At 40.9% G+C, this 8774-nt stretch overlaps 1 pseudogene; it reads right to left on the minus strand.

The window, feature by feature from the left end:
- Nucleotides 1-213: 213 nt before the first annotated feature.
- On the minus strand, nt 214-714 carry LOC118526499 (large ribosomal subunit protein uL15 pseudogene; annotated as a pseudogene).
- Between the last annotated feature and the right edge of the window lie 8060 nt (nt 715-8774).

Genomic DNA, 8774 nt, shown 5'->3' on the forward strand with positions numbered 1-8774 from the left:
ACTTCAACAACAGAAATTTATTTTCTCACAGTTCTGGAAGCTGGAAGGTCAAGACCAAGGTATTGGCAGGGTTGGTTTCTCCCAAGGCCTCTCTTCCTGGTTTGTGGATAGCTACCATCTCACACGGCCTTTTCTCTATGTGCACGCATTCCTGGCGTCTCTCCTTTTTTTTTTCTTTTTTTTTTTTTAGCACTTGTTAGTATTTAATGAACCCCCCCAAACGTGGCTTCAAGCTACTAGAACGCAGGCGCCCCCCAAGACCCTTAATCTTCTCCTCTGCTCTTCTACTGAAGAACTTGGCCTTCACGATGACAGGCTGTTTTGGGAGTTTTCCCTTTCCCAAAACTTTGTAGTAGCCCGATCGCACCACATCAATGATAGGAGCAGCTCCAGTCTTGTTTTTGGCAGCATTTACCTGTGTCTGCTCACTGACCAAGGTCCACAGTTTATCAAGGTTGACAGTTGGGCAGAAGCTCTGGTTCCTCTTTAAGTGGTAATGTCTCATACCAACTTTTCCATAGTAACCTGGGTGACATTTGTCGAAGTTTCCTGTGGTGATGCATGCCACCAGCACTACCCCGGCCTCCTGGCTGCTTCCAGGGCTTGCCGATGCGGCCGTGGCCGTGGCTCACGTGGCCCCGAAGTTTCCGGGTCTTCCTCAGTCTGGATGGCATGTCGGCAGCCCAGACGGAAAAGGCTCTCCTTTTTCTTAATAGGACACCAGTCATATTAGATTACAGCCTCCCCCTAAGAGCCTCATTTTAACCTAACTACATCTTTAAGGACCTCATCTCCAAATACAATTTCATTCTGAGATACGGGGGAGTTGGACCTTCAACATATGAATTGGGGGGGGGGGGCAAGGAACACAATTCAGTCCATAACATGTTATGAGGGAAAAAAAAAAGATAGCAATTAAAAAAATATATTTTTCAGTGTAGTACCCAGCACTAAGTACACAGTCCTTTAATTGAATGTGGTAGTGAGGTAAGTCATATAAGGAACATAAAATGGACAGTTTGAAAGGCCATGTATTTCAGATTGAAGGATTAAGGAGAGCTGTATCATAAAGGACTTGGAGTCAGAGCTGAGAGATAAGAGCATATCTGAGGTCTAATACACATGGGGAGGGCAGTGGGTGAGGGGAGGCTCTAGGTAATGACCTCCCCACTAGGACATAGCAATGGAAGCAGAGAAGTTAAAACAATTCAGAGACATTGAGAATTAGTGTCAGGACTGGGTCTTTCTTTCCAGATAATGCTGGATTTATGTATATAAATAAATTGGATTGCTTGTCCTTTCTTGTAAAAGCTTTTGAAATTATTTATATTATCCCCATGACAGCGTGTCAAACTGAAACTATTCTTATATTTTCTCTGTAAAAAAACTGTCAAATCTTCTGTGTACTCAACAGTAATGGGGATGACTAGAACGCTACAGGAATCTGTTTATCTGGTATTTTCTTTAAAGAACTGTATCCTTCTAGCCTCTTGTTTTTGTTGTTTTTTCTAAGCAGTAGAGCAAATATGATTCTATACTTTTATTGTCACACATTGTATTATAAAATGCTAATTTTCACTTTTACTGTGCTCCTAAGGTGTAATTAAAGAGTGTACTATAAGCTTTTTGTATAATTCATAAATTTACATTTTATGTATTTTTAGAAACATAGATAAAACAAGGAAAAGGAAGTTTAAAAGCAAAATAGGGATAACTTTTCTTGGTCATTTATGAGTTACTTTTAATTATATGTATTTATCTGGAAGTAATATATTTTATACATTGTAATCTGAAGCGATGCAGTGTACCAAAATATTGTATTGAAATCACTTATATTAACATAAACACTTAAAATAATCATCTGGAAACCACACACAGAATTCTTTATGACTGTAGAACAGTTGATAGTATATGGATCTATGCATCAGTGATAATCTAAGATGAGTGAAGTCCCAAAAGTCATTACGTATGAAGCAAAAAGGCAGAGTTGTAAGAATTAGACATTAGCTACATGTAAGTATCTATAGATAACTTCCTGCCCTTCTTGTAGCTACAACCCCTTGGGGCTCTTTGTCACATTATGAAGATGAAGACCAGTCTAGAAACATTATCCACTGTGTGATGCGAGCGAGCACAGAATGTGTCTGGTCTCAAGTGGTTTTCAAAGAAGAAATCTTACACCAAAATTTAGAAAGGCATTTATATACTTCCATATTGCAATTCTCTAATTTCATCCCAGTTAAGCCTATCATGAAGGTGTAATATCAATCCAGGCAACAGGATAAGAAATCAGAACCACTTCTGAGAGGCAGAAGGGGATTTTACTATCTACATAATTACTAATTGGGCTGTAAAATCTACAGATGCTTCCAGGCCCTCCAGCTAGGTGGATACATGACTTAATGTTTCAGAATCACACAGGACTTCCCCAACAAAACCCAAGATTCATAATTTAAGCAAACAAAACAGCACCTGACTATGTACACTTAAATCAGAAATAGCAAGAGGGAGCTGTTTAGGGAGTACATCACTGGCTTTCTCTTAAGATAAGAGTAAAAATGCAGGATGCAAGCAATTGATTCTCCATCATACACATTTTTTACCCGGAGAGAGCCAAAATCAATAAAAATCATAAAACTTTGTAGTCTTCTTCTTACCTTCAAGTTGTTTATTGAGAGTAGTTTACCTCAACCCAATAGGACTATCAGGTTGCCCCACCAGGAAGCTACACAGATACGCATCATACCATTGCCATTACTCCCTGGGGACCAAAGCATATGGCATGAATGAATTTTCCAGCTAAGTGAGATGACTAAGCTCCCAAAGGTGTATTTCAATGAATCTTAATAAAAGTCTTTCTGGGTTTCTGATTTGAAAAGGCACTTACTACACGAACTTTCATAGTTTCAAGACTTTATAGTTTATTTATTTCTATCAGGTACTCACTGGGCTGGAATCATTTTATGCTCTCTTGGTCATATTTCCCTCCCAGCCCCAGCACCTGGTTTGGGTCATCATTTTAATGCCAATCTCCCCAACTTCCCTGCAAGCTCCACGAAAACAAGTCAGCTTAGCTTTCTGTTGTACCCACAGTGTCCAGCATCGTTGTAGGCATGGGGCAGACAATCAATTAGAGGTTTGCTTGATGGATGGATCTAGTTGGAGGAGCAGGAGAAGTTTTAGCAAAAGGAAACGTCTGAGGGGTGCCTGGGTGGCTCAGTCGTTAAGCGTCTGCCTTCAGCTCAGGTCATGATCCCGGGGTCCTGGGATCGAGCCCCACATCGGGCTCCCTGCTCTGCGGGAAGCCTGCTTCTCCCTCTCCCACTCCCCCTGCTTGTGTTCCCTCTCTCGCTGTGTCTCTCTCTGTCAAATAAATAAATAAAATCTTAAAAAAAAAAAAAAGGAAATGTCTGAGATTTTCTAGTTTGGATATTATTTGTGGCTTGTCTGCTCCCAGTTTAACTTCTACTTGGTAACCTACATCTCCTCAGTCTGCAAATCTGTTCAGTCTTCTCACACTTGTTTAAGCTATAAGATGCAGGTCTCATCAAATAAGCCCTTTTTGCCTTACATTTTTTTGGCCCCAGACTCCAGCTAGAAATTAGCTGCCTGTCTCTTTCCCTAGAACCAGTGTCAAAGTATATCCTAAGCATTCAGGAAACTCTCCAAGGGTAGCAACTCAAATGTGTTCCAGAAAGTCACTATGTGTCTCCCACTCCAACCTCTTTGTCTTGTCAATGCACATACATATCGGCAGCTGACCATGTCATTGACTTCACCAGAAACAGTGACTTTTCTAGTAGCATCTGTCACTTCTTCTGCCCACTCTGAGACAGACAAGCAGTCACTACTTTCTTCCTATAATGTTTACACCCAAGGATGAGTGTTGGCATTTACCTATTTGTCAATGGCACAACCAAGAGTTACTGGTAATTCTAAAGAAAGCTTACTTGAAGGCTTGGGGATATTGGAAAGGACTGCACCACCCCCCACGCCCCCCCCCCAAAATCAAGTCCTGTCACCTACTGCCTAAGCCCAGACTGTGCCCAGGCCCGCATCCTTAACCAATTCCCTGCTCTCTTTGCTCCCTATGGACAGGTGCCATCCCCCCCCCCCCATCCCCATTAGAACCGTTCACTCTAGCTTTTGCCCACTCTAAGGCTGGTCCAACAAAGAAACAAATTAGCCTTCTCTCAGTCCTAGAGAGACGGGGTTTACCTTCTGACACTTGCCCCAGGCATAACCTCTGAATTTCCACTTCCTACCCTAGGATTAACCCCTGCCAGGGATGACTAAAGCCAAAATGTTTATTTCATTCAGGGCCAATGTTAGGTCTCACAGAAGAAAGCTGGTCATATAATCTCAACAGATATTCACATTGCTGCTTTCCAAAATCTGGGGGTATTTATTCCCATTTTCATCACCATGTTTTTGCTAAAATCAGAAAAACAAGCATGCATCTTGATTTGTTCTACTTTTCTTAAGCTTCTGCTGTTGCATCGCCGAAGACAAAAGCTCTAGCAGTTTTTGAATATCTTCTGTGTCAGGCAATGTAGTAGGCATTTTTAAATGATTAGTTTGACACAAACCATGGAATAGTTACTGACAGTATCTTTTTGTAGAAAATGAGGCTCAGAAAAAGGAAGTGATATATCTAAGATCATTCTGCTGATAAGAATTTAATCCAGGATGAATATCTATATCAAACTCAATTCAAAGCTTGTATAGTTTCCATAATGGTAGCAGTTTCAAGAGTATATTCCTTAATTCACATGAAATTTTGGCAGCATCTTAATATATAAAATTATGTTTCTAGTCAAAATAAGGATCAAGAGCTTAGAACTTGGCCTCTTTGTCTCTCATCCCCCCACCCATAGTGCCAGAAACCTAGTGGTAATACGTAGGATGGACTTAGGGAAACCATCTAAGTATATATGAAATGACTGAAATACATTCCAAAGTTACATCATTCAGAAAATCGATTTCAGGTAGAATAAAGCTTAAATGAAAAAAGCCAAACTTTGAAATGTTTAGAAGAAAATATTTTTGGGGCACCTGGGTGGCTTAGTCGGTTAAGCGGCTGCCTTGGGCTCAAGTCATGATCCCAGGGTCCTGAGATTGAGCCCCGCATCCGGCTCCCTGCTCCTCGGGAAGCCTGCTTCTCCCTCTCCCACTCCCCCTGCTTCTGTTCCCTCTCTCGCTGTTTCTCTGTCAAATAAATAAAATCTTAAAAAAAAAAAAAGAAAATATTTTTAGAAAAATAAGGAAAAAATTCTTAAACCAGGTGCAGAAAATGCACCAGTTAGAATGGCAAAAATTGACCAGGCAAGAAACAACAAATGTTGGAGAGGTTGTGGAGAAAGGGGAACCCTCTTACACTGTTGGTGGGAATGCAAGTTGGCACAGCCACTTTGGAAAACAGTGCGGAGGTTCCTCAAAAAATTAAAAATAGAACTACCCTATGAACCAGCAATTGCACTACTGGGTATTTACCCCAAAGATACAGATATAGTGAAAAGAAGGGCCACATGCACCCAATGTTCATAGCAGCAATGTCCATGATAGCCAAACTGTGGAAGGAGACGAGATGCCCTTCAACAGACAAATGGATAAAGAAGATGTGGTCCATATATACAATGGACATTACTCAGCCATCAGAAAGGATGAATACCCAACATTTGCATCAACTGGAGGAGATTATGCTAAGTGAAATAAGTCAAGCAGAGAAAGACAATTATCATATGCTTTCACTTATTTGTGGAACATAAGGAATAGCATGGAGGACATTAGGAGAAGGAAGGGAAAAATGAAGGGGGGGAAATCAGAGGGGGAGACCAACCATGAGAGACTATGAACTCCGGGAAACAATCTGAGGGTTTTAGAGGGGAGGGGGGTGGGGGGACGGGTTAGCCCAGTGATGGGTATTAAGGAGGGCACGTATTGCATGGAGCACTGGGTGTTATATGAAAACAATGAATCGGGACACCTGGGTGGCTCAGTCGGTTAAGCGTCTGCCTTCGGCTCAGGTCATGATCCCAGGGTCCTGGGATCGAGTCCCACATCGGGCTCCTTGCTCGGCAGGGAGCCTGCTTCTCCCTCTGCCTGCCTCTCCCCCTGCTTGTGTTCTGTCTCTCTCTCTGACAAATAAATAAATAAAATCTTTAAAAAAAAAAAAGAAAACAATGAATCATGGAACACTACATCAAAAACTAATGAGGTACTGTATGGTGACTAACATAACATAATAAAAAAAAAAGAAAAAAAAAGGCAAAAACAAAAGCAAAAAGCAAAAACAAACAAAAAGCCAAAAAAAAAAGAAAAACCCAAAGCAAAAATAAGCCACAGAGTGGGAAAAGATATTTGCAACACATGTAACAGAAAGAGGACTTGTATCCAGAATTAAAGAGAATTTATTCGAATCAGTATGAAAAAGATCATCGGTACCGCCCTCCCCTACCCCCAAAAATGAGCAAAGTTTATGAATAGGCAGAAAAGCAAAAAGGAAAAGCCAAGAAATATGGGACATCACCCACCTCAGTAATAATCAGTGAAGTACATATTAAAGCACCCTAAATTACCTAGACTGGTCACAATTTACAAGTCTGACAATACAAACGGTGGTGAGTATTTGGAGAAATGAGACCTTGCTTTCCCTCTTGTTCAGGGTGTAAAGGGTACAACCAATATGAAATTTGGAAATTTTGAATAAACTTGAAGTTGCACTTACTTGATATTCAGCAATTCCTTTAGAGAAATGGTCACACGTATGCACAAGAAGGCAAGCATTGTCCACTCCAGCTTTCTTTCTTCTTTTACTGAAAAACTGGAAATAACTTAATGCTTATAAATGAGATGTTAGACAAATGTAATTATGTTGCAGTTACATAACAGAACACAATGGTGTAAACCAGTATACTAGCCTTCCGTGAATCATGCATAGGGATAATAAGCACAAAATTCAGTATCTTGTGGATTGTGCATGTACATTTTTATTGATTTTGTTGTTTGTTGTTACCTGGGAAGAAGAGTAAGATGTGATGTGGATAGAATGCTGACAAAAATACAATTTTGGGGGCACCTGGGTGGTTCAGTTGGTTGAGCATCCAGCTCTTGGTTTCAGCTCAGGTCATGATCCCTGGGTCCTGGGATCGAGCCCCACCCTGGGCTCTGTGCTCAGCATGGACTCTGCTTGTCTCTCTTCCTCCCCCTCTGTTTCTCCCCCCACATGCACACACACACGCTCTCTCTCAAATAAATAAAATCTTAATTTTTTTCTATTTCTTTTTATGCTTATGCTCTGAATATAGTATTGCATGTATTTGAGATTATAAATTCTCTCTACTTCTGTGAACTCACGTCAAAGGTGAAGAAAGGCTTAAGGATGGCAAATCTCTGTCATAAAATTCATGGATTTGGTCTAGAGAGGGGGGTGATCTTCAGACTCTCTGACTAGACAAATGAACTCTGACTTCAAACATCAGGTTATAGAAGCTTGACATTAATTAAATTAAAACAAAATCTGGCAACTGAGAATAGGAAACAAAAACTGTTCCTATAAAACCTTAAAAGTCAAGGATCATTCACTGAATGATTAAGAAGCTCTCCACACCTACAAAACACTTTGTTTAGTTCTTAATGAGTGTTTTCAGGTGCCTATTCTAAGCCAGGCATAAAATAGATGACTAAAATATATCCCTAACTGGGGCCCCTGGGTGGCTCAGTCATTAAGCGTCTGCCTTCGGCTCAGGTCATGATTCCAGGTCCTGGGATCGAGCCCTGCATTGGGCTCCCTGCTCAGCAGGAGGCCTGCTTCTCCCTCTCCCGCTCCCACTGCTTGTGTTCCCTCTCTCGCTGTGTCTCTCTCTGTCAAATAAATAAATAAAATCTTTAAAATAAATAAATAAATAAATAAAATATATCCCTAACTTCAGAAGCTCTTTAAGGGAAAGGCAAATATTGACAATTGTGTATATGTGTGAGTATATATATATAGTTATACATACATATTTTTAATTGTTCTAGGACTGGCCATAAAAAGTTCAAGCTTCCTTTTCTCCCTCCTCATGCAAATAAGGTGGGTGTGCCTTTGACAATTCCTTTGCAATTTCCGTTTTGTAAAAAGTCCATGGCAGGGTGAATGTTTTTTGATCAAGTATATTTGTATAGTTCTGCCAATTTACTTCTTTGCACAGCTGGTCCCTCTCCTAAGTCTTTATTCTTTCATGCCTCTGTGCTAACCTGGCCTGTTTTATACCATTTTCCAGCATTCCGTGCCTTGTGGTCCTCACTGGGTCTCAGTGTAACTCTTAACTGTTCTGACCTTCATCCATCTGTTTAGAATCGCCAAGGACTTTGCCACCTCAGGGTAGGTGAGAACAGGGCGGTTTAGAATCCAGCACCTTGGGAAGAGGGTTTCAACCCCTTTGGAAGGCAGAACTTCAGCTACTGTCTTAGCAGTGCTTAGTGTCTGGAACATAAAGTCATTCAGCATGTACTCAGATCAATCATTCCCAAAGTATGTATTGGCAGTCTACTTCATTGGGCCTTCATGGGCTACGGAAAAGTGTATGAAAAGGCTCTCCAAAGTTAAAATTGTGGCGGGCGGTGAAATGATTTATAAGGTGATCCCTCTTTAGTTAACAATTTCAGAAAACTGAGAAATGTAGCCTGGGATATCAGAACGGTTCTTTGGAGCAGAAACAGCAATTGCCTTCGGTTTTGAATTAAGAATCAGAGGTGTTGTTTCTCCCCCAGCGGTTGGGCGAGGTAACATG

The sequence above is a fragment of the Halichoerus grypus genome, chromosome 14 (genome assembly GCF_964656455.1).
Source record: "Halichoerus grypus chromosome 14, mHalGry1.hap1.1, whole genome shotgun sequence".
Classification (NCBI taxonomy): domain Eukaryota; kingdom Metazoa; phylum Chordata; class Mammalia; order Carnivora; family Phocidae; genus Halichoerus; species Halichoerus grypus.